Genomic DNA, 13,173 nt, shown 5'->3' on the forward strand with positions numbered 1-13,173 from the left:
GCCCTTCAATTGTTTTTATACACTAGGGCACTGAGTGAGCCAAAGAAATCCTCTATTGGGTGGCACTGGGGCAAGTTTGTTGGGTTACGATCTTTCGGCACGAACGGTATCTTTTTCTCCTCAAGATACGCCAGCGTCTTCTTGGCGTAATGGGAAGACGCCTTGTCCGGCCAGAAGACGTACTTCCCATCCGCGTGATGCTCGTTCAGGAACGGCAGCATGATTTTATCGAAGCACTCTTCTCGATAGATTTGTTGGTTGATTGCCAGACCGCTCGGCTCAAACCAAGGCTTCGAAATGCCCCGGTCGGAAATGGCGATGTACAACAAACTTGTGCTTGAACTTGTATTTCACTTCAGGCGGTGTGGATGACTTGTCGCTGGAGTAGTAATTATCATTTCCTGGAATATGCGTTTTGGACAGCGGAAAATAGCTTTCGTCGTCCAGAACGAAATCTGCTCCTCGGTGTACTCTGGCGACCTCGTCTTCTTCCTGCAGACGATTCCTTCCATCTTGAGAGTCCGATGGATCAATACGTGGGAGCAGTCATATTTCCGACCGGTGTCACGCAGGCTGACTGCGTCCTTGTTGTCAAACAGCTTCTTTAACGATTCCTTCCTCTGCTTCGTCATTATCGTCACCGGACGACCACTTCCGACCTTCCGCTCTACGTTCAGGGAACCCAGGATACGATATACCGTACTGGCAGGTACATTTTCTTCCTTAAAATGTGCCACCGTGAACTTTTTTCCTTGCTGGAAATGCATTTCGTAGAACCGTGCAATGCGTTCGCGGAGCACGTGCTGTTTCGACGCCATCTTTGCTTTGACTAAATTCAAACTAGCAAAACCAAACAAGCCTACTGTTTCTAGGGAGACCAAAGAGCAATTTTCTTGGAGAAAGAAAATTTTGCGCTCTTTATTTGAGTTACTGAAAGGTATTGAAAAAAAATCTCATTTTTTATTTAACACCCGTTAGTATATGTTGCAATCCAACGTCAACTTCATAAAGGGTGCAGTTCTTCCGACTGATAGCGCAGCTGACCAATGTTGCGCCACACAGATGACGACTTAAAAGCTGTTTATCCCGAGGGAATACAGGAACATGATATTGTGATTTGAAAAGCGCACTGCTAACCGAAACGATGATAATCGTGGAGCTCCAACAGGAAAATATCGAGAGGCGGCAGGTAGCTTAAACCGTTGGAGCATTATCGACGATTATGCCAATATTTGTATGTTATTACATAATGATAGGCAAATAATGTCTGCAATGCATTGTTTCAATCGAGGTCAACTTACTAACCACACATACTATCGGATGGGCTTATCTGCTCTGCTGTTTGAATTTGTTTTTTTACCGCCCAACAAACAGGAGCTTAACGGTGTGCTGTAATCGCAGCTGAGATCGTTTAGCGCTCAACCAAAATGAGTTTAACAGGTTTTGCAAAGAGCCGTTTTATCGTTAACTTCCATGCTGGGCCTTGAATCGATGCATTAATACATGCAAATGTACGTAAATAACATATTTTAGGACGTGAATCCATGTAATTCAATTTTCACAAGTTCAACACAGAGGATCAAATGGTTAGATCCATTTTCCCACTGGCTCCCCCCAATGGTACGGAATAAAATGCAAGAATTCCGGAAGTAGCATGTGAAGCTGATTTCACCTCCATTTGTTGTATAGTTCGTTAACCTTGGAATAACTCCATTGCTCGGCATTTTACCAAATAGACGGATCATGATCAGATGTAAGGTTGAAGCGCTTCCGATACTGTTTGCAGTACTTTTTCCGCGCAGAACAACACAGAAACGGCAACAAATTAGAATGGAAGGGGTAAACGTGTGGAAGCAAAAAAAAAGTTCAATAAACGGAAAATCGATTGAAAGTGCGCTTTATTTAAATAAATTAACTCGCATCCGATCAGAATGCGGATGGAAGCGTTCAAAGTTGATGGTGAACATTAAAACGCACTGATGGATGAAGAGCGATGCGGAAGTAGGAAAAAACTGCTTTCGCAGAATAAAACCAGCAATGCATGCATTGTCATTTATTGGATGGTTCGATGACAGGAGAGGAGCGTTTGTACAAAGTATGTTCTCTACCCATCGAATGCTGTAAAATAATCTTCCCACAAACTTTAATTGGAAATCCAAACTATTTACGATCACAACGCGTTCGCGCATCTGTCAGTGACTAATGCTCACATAGTACAGAATTCCGTGGAACATATTCTGTCCAACGGGTTTGCAGCGGGCGCGTCTGAAATGACAGAAATTCGCCGCCTCTCTCTCGGCAAGCGATGAAAGCGCTTGTTTCACCTAAGCACAATCTTGGAAAGCACTTCGCGATCATCTCCGGGCCGGCCAACCAGTCTCTGCTCACACACACACACACACATGTTGTAAGATTTGTTTCTTCCTGACACAGCAACCTCCCATATATCTTGTTACATCTTATGGCTGCCCATGTGATACATGGGGGGTGGGGTGTCATGCCGGTGAGGAGGCTGAGTTTTTCGCGGACCTGTAGTATCGTCCTAGATCCAATAAGGAGAGGGATTAGATCTAAAGCTGCGCGGCTAGTTATACGGTACAGTTTTTTGTTTGTTTCGCACGCCGTGGCGAACAGGTAATTCGCGATTTGGTCCCGATTCGAGATTAAGTTGGGTCTCTCTCTCCGGGAACCTGTTGAAGATGCGTCTTGAGGCTGAGTTTGGTGTGGTGGAATGACTCTTGCGCGCATGCTGATTTGCCGGTACCGATTCTCAACTGCTTATTCCGAACTGGCTAATGGTCAAAGACAGCAGGACAGATGAATATATGCATCGTGACGATGCGGCACGTTCCGTTATAATACATTACCCGGGTACAGAACGATATCAAGTTGAAATTTTATACGGTGAAACACTTTAAGCGAGACTGCATGGTGTCGGCTCGTTTCGGATTCAACTTTATTGGTTTATTGGGCTGTTTATTATATTGCTAACGGACCACTTACAGGCCGTACAACAATTTGCTAACTTGTGAAAGTATCACAATGTAGTCCACCGTTACAGTTTTTATAGTTTGTAAGACATCGATTCTATTAAGTTTAATATCGTTCATTGATTCAAGACGCAATTCAAGTGGAGTAAAATATGTTTTATATGGGGTAATACGACCTAACTCTGTTGATTTCATTATTTAACGTGAATGTAAGAAAGGATAAAGGAGAACCCAACCAATATGCTCGTTCTCAGAAGTGATTCTCATTCTAGCAATAATATCATATTCAAGCTTTGGTCCATTAAGCTTCTTATAGGACATCGAGTGAGCTTATCTGAAATAATAAATTCGATTTTATATCGACTTATAGTAATACGAATACAGAAATCATTCAACTATCCATCTGTAAGGTCGTGAACAACAGTGCACAATGGTCCAGGAGATGCATTTAAGTGGAAATTGACAATTAGAGCTCGACAGTTATTCTCTAGACAAAAACTGTCTTCGACAAAATTGTTACATACGATAGAGCGCTCATTTTTATGTTATCCAAAATAGGGTGACCAAAATTGTCGATGAAACAAAAAATCTAACTTTCTTATCTTTATAGTAAATATAGTTCGACAATGTTGTAGTCCCCGTTTTTTTTCTCCCTTGTTGGGGTGTGAACCACTGCGTCCATTAGTTTGAGCTATTGTGGTATGCCCCATTTTTTGTACTACGCTTCAAGCTTATCTACTGCTTATTGATGAAGAAGTAGACTGAAAGCTATAGCGAGATAGGTGCCAATCAGGAATAATCTGTTTGATAAAATTTATAGTCCTGATCGGCGACACAGACCAAACTTCCTTGGGCTCCAGAATAGCCTTATCAAGGTGTTGAAGTCTGCGTCTTGTTAGTGCTCCGCATTTGCAGAGCAAATGTTTCGAGGTTTCGCTTTCGGCATTACAAAAGCGACAAATATCATCTTGCACTAAACCTATGTTTTTGAGATGGTATTTACTCGGACAGTGTCCTGTTATAAGACCAGTGAATGTGCTGAAGTCTTTCTTATTAAGACTCAGCAATTGTTGAGTAATTTTAATACTCGGCGTGATAATTTTGACGTAGGACTACGTCTAACCGGAAGATATAGGGGGTGAAATGGAAATCTAGGCACTGAACAAGTAGGAAAAAATGCAAGATTTGGAACGCTTATAACTCGAGCATTTCTCAATAGATCGCAAAGGTTTTTGCATCAATTGATAGGAAATATATCTACGCATCTATCATAACGAATAACATTTCATTTTTCTTGAGATAAATAATTGAATAATTGTGAATTATCAACCATTGTCAAAATGCACTATGTGCCCATTTTTGATTGGTCCATTTTGTGCTCCTCAAATCGTACCGACCAAAACGGGCAACCAGAGCAGCAGCGAAATATAATGAAGCACGATTGGAAAGGAAAAAGAAAAAAATGAACGAAACATTGGTCGCAGTCTCACACATGCGTAATTCTCGAGCCAGCCAGTCAGCTTAAAAATCCCCGCTCCGCTGCCGTAACGATCATTCTCATTCAAACCGTACACCACATCGGTTCGCATCACAACACATCAACAAACCAACCCAAGCAGCCATGTCTGGACATGGTAAAGGAGGAAAAGTGAAGGGAAAAGGAAATCCCGCTCGAACCGTGTTGATCTGGAGTTCCCCGCAAGGGTAGCTAGGCCGAGCGCGTTAGTACCAGTGCACCAGTCCACCTAGCCGGCGTTATATAGTTTCGGCCGCCGAAGTGATCGAGTTAGCTGGCAAAGCTGCTCGCGACGATAAGAAAACCCGCATTCGGAACAGAACACATTCGGTTCGGTGGACATCAAGACAACAGGCAGTTGCAGCGAGTAGCGAGTGCCAAACGCAATCGCAAAACGGCAGCTGGTAGCAGAAGAAAAAAGTTTGTTCTTTATACAATCTGTTTTGGTGGCAAATCCAGAACAAGGCGGCATCAAGGGCGTTCGAAATGGTTTTTTTTCAAAACCACGAGTACTAAGTTTTCTAAATTGGAACCTTCCAAAAAAGAGTTTAGGAAATACAGTTCAATGCTTTCTAAAACATTATGCAAAATAATAATAAAACACAAATTGATTTTTTCATCATTTGTTTGCCAGGATCTGATGAGTATGTGAATTTGGCAGTTGTTCTGAGCTTATTGATAGTTGGGGACTTTCCTGATTATTCAATTTTCACCCATTCTTAAATTGTTTCCAGATTGAAAGTACAGTAATTTACAATTAGTTCGACATTTAGCTAATTGGACGGACATGTAATGCGACTTATTTAGTTGGACATTTTTGTAAACATAGAGATCCAAATTATGACCCCACATTGAAAGTCGACACTGTACCACTGTCATCGCAAATGTTCAATTACAGGTTAAAATCGCCTCCAATGCGATACTGAGTGGCGCTTCGGCACGTCGCATTGAATGTAATTTACTGTACAACATGTCACAAAGCTGGATGGGAAGAAATTTTCCAACTGTGAAAGCTGTGGCGAGTGGCAACAAATCGCTAAACAGGGAGGTTTAGCCGAACAAGATGGGGATATCGAGTGATAACAAAACAATAAACTCTTTAGATTGAAGATAATTTTGTGATCCTGAAAAGGACCCTTTTTAGCCTGTATGTGAATCCAACGAGCGAACAAATCGTAATGAATGTATTTTTTTGCCATCGCTGCCTTTTAACGGTCATTCGTTCGTCTCGTTGGACTCGCCCCTTTGGCTGAGTCTGCCGATTTGTCTCTATCCTGTGAGTGTGTACCGCTCGAGTATAAAACACGCGGACCCCAAAAAAATATCTTATTTTCTTTCAAACCGTAAACCCGTGTGGTTGTACGGCATCGGCATCGTGGACGTAACAAAGGAGGACAAGTTAAGGGAAAGACAAAGTCTCACTCGAACCGTGCAGGTCTCCAGTTCCCTGTTGATCGCATTCACTGATTGCTCCGCAAGGGTAACTAGGCCGAACGGATTGGTGCCGGAGCACCAGTATACCTAACAGCGATTATAGAGTCTCGGCCGTCGGAGTGCTCGAGTTGGCTTGCAAAGCTGCTCACGACAATCAGAAAACCCGCATCAAGAACAGAGCAGCTTCGGTTCGGCGCTCATCAAGGCAACAATTAGTTTCAATGAGTGGCAAAGTGTTTCTCCGGCACGTCGCATTAAATGTAATTTACTGAACAACATGTCACAAGCTGGATGGGAAGAAATTTTCGAACTGTGAAAGATGTGGCGAGTGGCAAACGCAATAGCTAAACAGGAAGGTTTAACCGAACAAGATGGGAATATCGAGTGATAACAAAAACACAACACCAAAGGTTCTTCTCATAACCATCAACATATTCATAAAGAGTAAACAGTAAACTAATCCATTTTTCAGGTAGATAGGTAGGTATTCACGTAGGAGAAGAAAATAAAACAATACATTTAAAATATATATTTAACAAAAGCTGTCCCCTTTGTATAGTCCTACGTCACTCCGGTTATGTCCCCGACATTACCCACCCGTCTTTTTTTTTGACTGGTTGAGTTGTACAGCCATCCAGTTGGCCATTACTTCCCGGTCTTCCCATTTCTTCAGCTCACTCTTCAACACACATTCAGATATTCCACAGAATGGTTCTGGACCAGTGAAGGGTGAGCTTGAGCCGTGTCTTGCGAGTTCATCTGCTTGTTCATTTCCCTCTATACCGCAATGGCCAGGAATCCAGTATAGTTGTACCGAACTTCTCTGACATAGTTGTCGTAAGAGGCAAATGCATTCCCAGACAATTTTTGACTGTCTGAGAAGATGCAAATGTTAGCATGTCTATAATTTCTTTTAAGGCAGACATTTATACATTCTATTATTGCAGCTACTTCTGCCTGGAAAACTGTTGGCCAGTTCCCCATAGCTACAGAAATTTTTATTCTGGGACCATACACTCCAGCACCTGTTCTGTTACCCATTTTCGACCCATCGGTATAGAACAGGATTGAACCATTACGAACATCGGGACCACCCTCATCCCATACTGAACGGGAAAGTTCGATCACTCTGTATGGAATGTCATAATTGGTCCTTGGTTCCATCCAATCGCTGTTCATCTCTGAGGTTGGTCCAACGGGTAAGAGATTCAGGATGCTCAAGTGACCAGTTTTGTTCCCGTCTAATATTTTTTTATATCTTTTTAGCTTTAGAGCGCTTCTATTAGCCTCCAGCTGAACATGTTGACCCAAAGGTAACAAGTGAAGGATAGCCTCCAATGCCTTTGAGGGTGTGCTTCGCATTGCTCCTGTTACAGCAACGCATGCCAGTCGTTGGAATTTGTTTAGCTTTTTTGTAGCTACAGTCTCCTTAGTCTTTGACCACCATACTAATGAGGCATAGGTTATCCTAGGCCGCACAATTGCTGTATAGACCCACATAACCATTTTTGGTTTAAGGTCCCATGTTCTGCCTATCATTTTAGAACATGTCCATAGGGCAATGTTGGCCTTACTGATAATTGCATCTAAGTGTGCGTTCCAGTTTAGTTTAGCGTCTAGGATTACGCCTAGATATTTCGCTGAAACGCTGAATTTTATTTCCTCTCCTCCAAGATTTAAAGTCTGCAGATGCAGTTTCTTCTTTTTGGTGAAAGGAACAATTGTTGTTTTTGAGGGATTTATGCTCAGACCTTCTTTGATACACCATGATTGTGTAAGGTTTAAGGCCATCTGCATCCTGCTCGATATCACATCGTCGAATTTGCCACGTACCATTATGACTAAATCATCAGCAAAACCCACGGTTTCGAAACCATTCGCCTCCAAACTAATCAGAAGGTCGTCAACCACCAGTGACCAAAGTAGAGGTGATAGAACCCCTCCTTGTGGGCAACCTTTCGTTGCAATCACAGATGTCGACGACCCACCCAGCTCCGAGGTGATTTGTCTATTTGTGAGCATGCCTTTGATCCATTCGACTATGCAGTTCTCCTAGCCTGTGCCATTGATACATAAGAAGCATTGTCGAAAGCCCCTTCGATATCAAGAAACGCACATAATGCAGTTTCTTTTGACGAAAGAGATTTTTCAATTTTAGTCACAAGTGTGTGTAACGCTGTGACTGTGGATTTGCCTGATTGATAGGCAAACTGGTATTTAGATAAAGGGCATTTGGACATGAATACAGACTTTATGTATTCATATAATACTATTTCCATAGTTTTCAGCAGTATTGATGATAAACTAATTGGTCTGAATGATTTTGGGAGTGATTTATCACGTTTCCCAGCTTTTGGAATGAAGACCACTTTAACAAGTCTCCATGTGGAAGGAATGTGCTCTAGTATCAGACTTGCCTTAAAAATCTCGATTAGAGATGGAATCAGCTTAGATTCTCATTTTTGAATCAGGGCTGGAAAAATTCCATCTGCACCTGCGGATTTGTATGGTTGAAAGGATCTCACCGCGCTTTCTACTCTGGCCTTCGTGAAAACCATTCCAGCAACTATCTTTGCGACATCCTTTGCACTTTGAGAATACCTTCGAGAGCATTTCATGTCGCGGTTATAGCTAGGACTGGTATCAGAATGAACCGATGTAGATCCCGGGAAGTGAGTTTTCATCAGTAAGTCTAATACTTCTGAGGGAGATTTTGTGAACGAACCGTCGTCCTTTTTGAGGGAACCTAGCCCGTTCGAGTGGTCTTTTGCAAGAGTCTTGCTTAGTCTTGCAACGATTGGGGTACTTTCAATGCTTTCGCAGTTATTTACCCAAGATTTTCGTTTAGATCGTCTTAGTTCTCTGTTATATTCAGTTAGGGCGCTCCTATATTGAGACCAATCCGAATTAATTTTAGCTCTGTTGAACAGCTTCCGCGCTGTTTTACGTAGCCGCTCGAGCTTTTTGTTCCACCATGGAACGTTTCTTGTCGAAGAAACTCTCTTAAGTGGACAATTACTGTTGTAGACTGAAACTATCGTATCATTTAATTCTTTTGAAGTTGATTCGAGCTGTTGAATCGACCTTATTCTTGTGTTAAGAGTTTCTGACTCGAGTTCAAGTGAATATCGTTCCCAGTTGGTTTTTCTTGGATCACGATATTCTCTCCGTACTGTCAAGCCACCATCCCATTCGAAGATAATGTGTCTGTGATCAGACAAAGACGCCTCTTCCGAAACGTGCCAGTTATGTATTTTCGAAGAAATTACCGGACTGCACAATGTTAGGTCCAGGACTTCTTGTCTGATAGCGTTTATAAACGTTGGTTCATTGCCTATATTGGCAATGTCAATGTTGTTTGAAGAGAGAAATTCTAAAAGACAGTCACCTCGACTGTTTATGTCAGTACTACCCCACAAAGTGTGATGAGCGTTGGCATCACAGCCGATGATGAAGTCTTTTTTGATTTCTCTGCAATAATTTACGAACGCCGCAACCTCTTGGGGAGGTGCCTCAGGTACGTCACCAGGGAAATAAGCCGACGCAATTTTTATGTCGGATCTTCCCTTGGCGGTTGGTATCTCAACTCTGATCGCGACGATGTCCCTTTGAATGAACTCTGTTATAGGAAAGCAATTAATATTTGCTTTTACTAGAACATCAGTTCTTGGGGAGTCATGCTTGTCGTCGTAGAATAACTTGCATAAACCAGTATGAATACCAAGTATTCTTCCTTTGTGGACCCAAGGCTCTTGAATTAAAGCTAAATCCATAGCGTCTTCAATAAACCTCCTAGACAGCACGCTAGACGCTGCTTTAGCGTGATGGAGATTTATTTGCAGAACCTTAGTGTTCTGCGTTATTTTCGACCGCTCGTTTTGTTCATTTGGATGTGGATTATTCATAGAAGTCCCACGAGTTTCGCGGTAAAGAAGGTCCACTGCATCAGTGACCGGCTTAATGCCGCAAGGGCAGACGATACTGTGGAGGGTGCCCTGGTGCTCCACAGGCTCCGTTAACGGCAAGGTTTGGAACCGCCCCTACCATTCATCCCTCGGCACGGGTCGCTTCACACCTTGGTTTAGGGGTTATCCATTACTTCCTTTCCATAATAACCATGGATAACAGCTATTACAACCATCCTCCTTTTCTGGGGCATTGGACCCACTGCTCTGGTTTCTCAATAATTTCAGGTTATTATTCGGACATGCAATTATTGAGATCCGTTATTCGCAGGCGGAGTTATTTAGACATCTTTAGACATCTCTAGACATCTTTGTAGAACAAAATATTTTTCTATCTCTTGAAATAACCAATATAGCGAATGTTTTCTAAGTTACGTTAGGGTCACCAAAAAAAAAAGTTTTTTGCTCTAGCTTTTATATTTCAAGTTCTACATACAAACTGTCTTCGGAAGACTTTTAGAACTTACTAATACAAACATTTTGCGATGCAGAACTTGTCAATATCTCAACTTCACGATCTTTTCATTTGTTTGTCATTCTTTCTGGGGCAAACATAAAACATGTTTGTTGTCGGAATTTGAAAGAACAGATTTCACTCTATATAATATGTGATTTTCAAAACTATGTTATTTTTGTATTTGAGTAAATTGAATTTGAAATGTTTACCCAAAAAACATCAATAACTTTGAGTAGGATTAAGATATTGACAAATTCTGCATCGTAAAATATTGGTATTGGTATTGGTATAGAGAGTCCAGGATTTCTCTGTAAGCAAGCTTCTACTTTCTTGACAGTTTCTAGACATTTAAATCCTCTTTTGCGTCTCGAACCAGCTGTCCTGTTAACATCGAAGTTGTGTTTGAACGCTTCAATCACTCTTGACATAGTACTTGGGTCACTTCAGCTATATTGTCGATTGTTTGCAGGGAACACCGCTAATTGCTCACATATTGATAAAAGTCATATGTTAGATCATCAGAAATTCGATAACGAATAACTCTATTCAATCCGCTCTCAATTTGCTGTCATATTTTTCGAGATAGAGCCGTTTGAAGTTATGCATTTTTTTTTCTGCCTCAGTCCTTAGCTGATTCCGAAAAAAGAAATTAAGATGCAATTTCCAACCAATTTGTATTCGTTGCAAACTGATTCGGATTACTGACTACTTGTAAACCCAGTATTAGAGCCCATAATTGTACAAAATCAATAAATTCGAAAAAGCAGCAAACCTATCGTTGGAATAATTTAAAAATATATATATCGAGGGTAGTGTCCGATACACGACTGCTTTGCTGACGTAGGACTACGGAATTATGTCATTCAATTCTCTTGCTTATCACTTATCACTATATTGTTGGTAGAATTACTATTATTTGGGCTGGGATTAATTCTGTATTTTCGACTATCCGTGAACGCATATATAAAAAAAGACTGCCGTCGCCACATAAAATCACACAAACAATTGGCAGATCATAGCCTATAATCTTATAGACTTTGTAGATGCAATTCGAGAATGTTAAAATAACTTCTTAAACCGAGATTCAACTAAGGATACTTTGAGCGACTATAATTTTCAAAAATCAGGAAGAATGGTAATGAAAACCAGGAAGAAATCAGGATAGTTTACATTGGGTTGTCCGGAAAGCTTGTGCCATCTTTTTGGAAATCAAAAGCATATTTTTCATAGGCAGACATACATTTTTTCAAATTTATATGGACACTTTTGTTCCACAATCTTTTTTTTTCAATCTTCATCCTTGAGAATTATATCCATCCGAATGTCTTTGAAGCTATCGTTCTTGCAATATGTCTGTGAGAGTGAGAAAAAAAAAGATCCCACAACACTAACCTCAATGTTAATTTATACAATTCAGATTGACGGCATGAGGCTTTCTGTTCTGCTATTATGAAGCGAAAGTCATAATTAATTTTTCAAGTGGAATAAACGTACTTTTAAAATAAAAATTTTGAATGGAATTTCATTGTTCCGTATCGAACATGTATTCTACGGTTTTTTAGAATATTATGAAAAGTATTAAACATGAAACATTAGAAACTGTATCTGATAATTATTTTATATTATGATGATGATTTTTGTGGAAATATAATGAAATGTACAGACAAATGGTTAAGTAAGACTCACGACTACGTGTTTTAAGCATTCAAAAAATATCAAGTAATTACTTCATTCTAAATGTAACGATTTGAAACTGCCTGGTGTGCTAATTTGATCAAGTATATTTATTTCATGCCAACTTCAAGCTTTAATAAATGTCGACAATGCACCTCCGATAACATGAACCATGAACGAAAGGAAGAGCAAGCATTATTAGTGCGGATCTGAGCGCTTCTTATGTAGATCATAAAAAGGATCCCAGTATCTATTACGAATAATTGTTATTCCAATAAAGTAAAAGATACAAAAATCAGGAAAAATCAAGATCATTTCAGTAAGATCAGGCAATGGAATGTGCCAAAAGGTCTGGGAAATCAGGAAGGTTAGCATCTCTGATCACAATACACACAGTCTTTCTTTCGAAGGAACACGATGTCACAATTCAATTCTTCTACATAATTGACGTAACGGGAAATGTCGTGATGAAAAATGTTTCTAACTTTAAAAATGCTATTGACTGTTCGCTGACTGGAGCGAGACTAGAATGAAAATCTAAAATAAAAATAAGTTAATACCCCAGTGACCGATTTCAAGTTTATATATAACACTGAGCTTGCTCTGTGTATATCATGAGAATACATTTCTTAAGCAAACAACTTTGCATGTCCGTTCAACTCAACAGCAAATCGTAAACTGACTATACGTCATAGCACAGGTAGTATTTGTTGTGCTACTTCGTTTTTCTCTGGATAAAATGATTCACGATTGTTAGCTACGATTGCTTTCGCAATGGTATTGATAGATTCAAGTTGTACCTCACTGATACGTTAGTTGCTCGTTTTGATCGGTATAGTTTAACACGTTCTTCGCCCCTTCACCCATATATGATACTTTTACTTTTACTGATACTGATAGAAGGAATTTGATGAAATAGTAGGATACATAGAATGATTATAAAACCAAAAAGCATTAAAATATATATTTTTGAACTACGATTTGTTATTCATCCAAATTTCTGATGATCTTACGAATGCTTCAAGTTAAAAAGGATTATTGCTAATTGTTTGTAGTCGGCGTAATCGCCTGTAGAGTTAGGCATCCAATACCCGAGTGGAGAGTTTATTCACTCCTTCGCTTATCACTCGATCATGT

This window comes from Toxorhynchites rutilus, chromosome 2, assembly GCF_029784135.1.
Source record: "Toxorhynchites rutilus septentrionalis strain SRP chromosome 2, ASM2978413v1, whole genome shotgun sequence".
Lineage (NCBI taxonomy): Eukaryota > Metazoa > Arthropoda > Insecta > Diptera > Culicidae > Toxorhynchites > Toxorhynchites rutilus.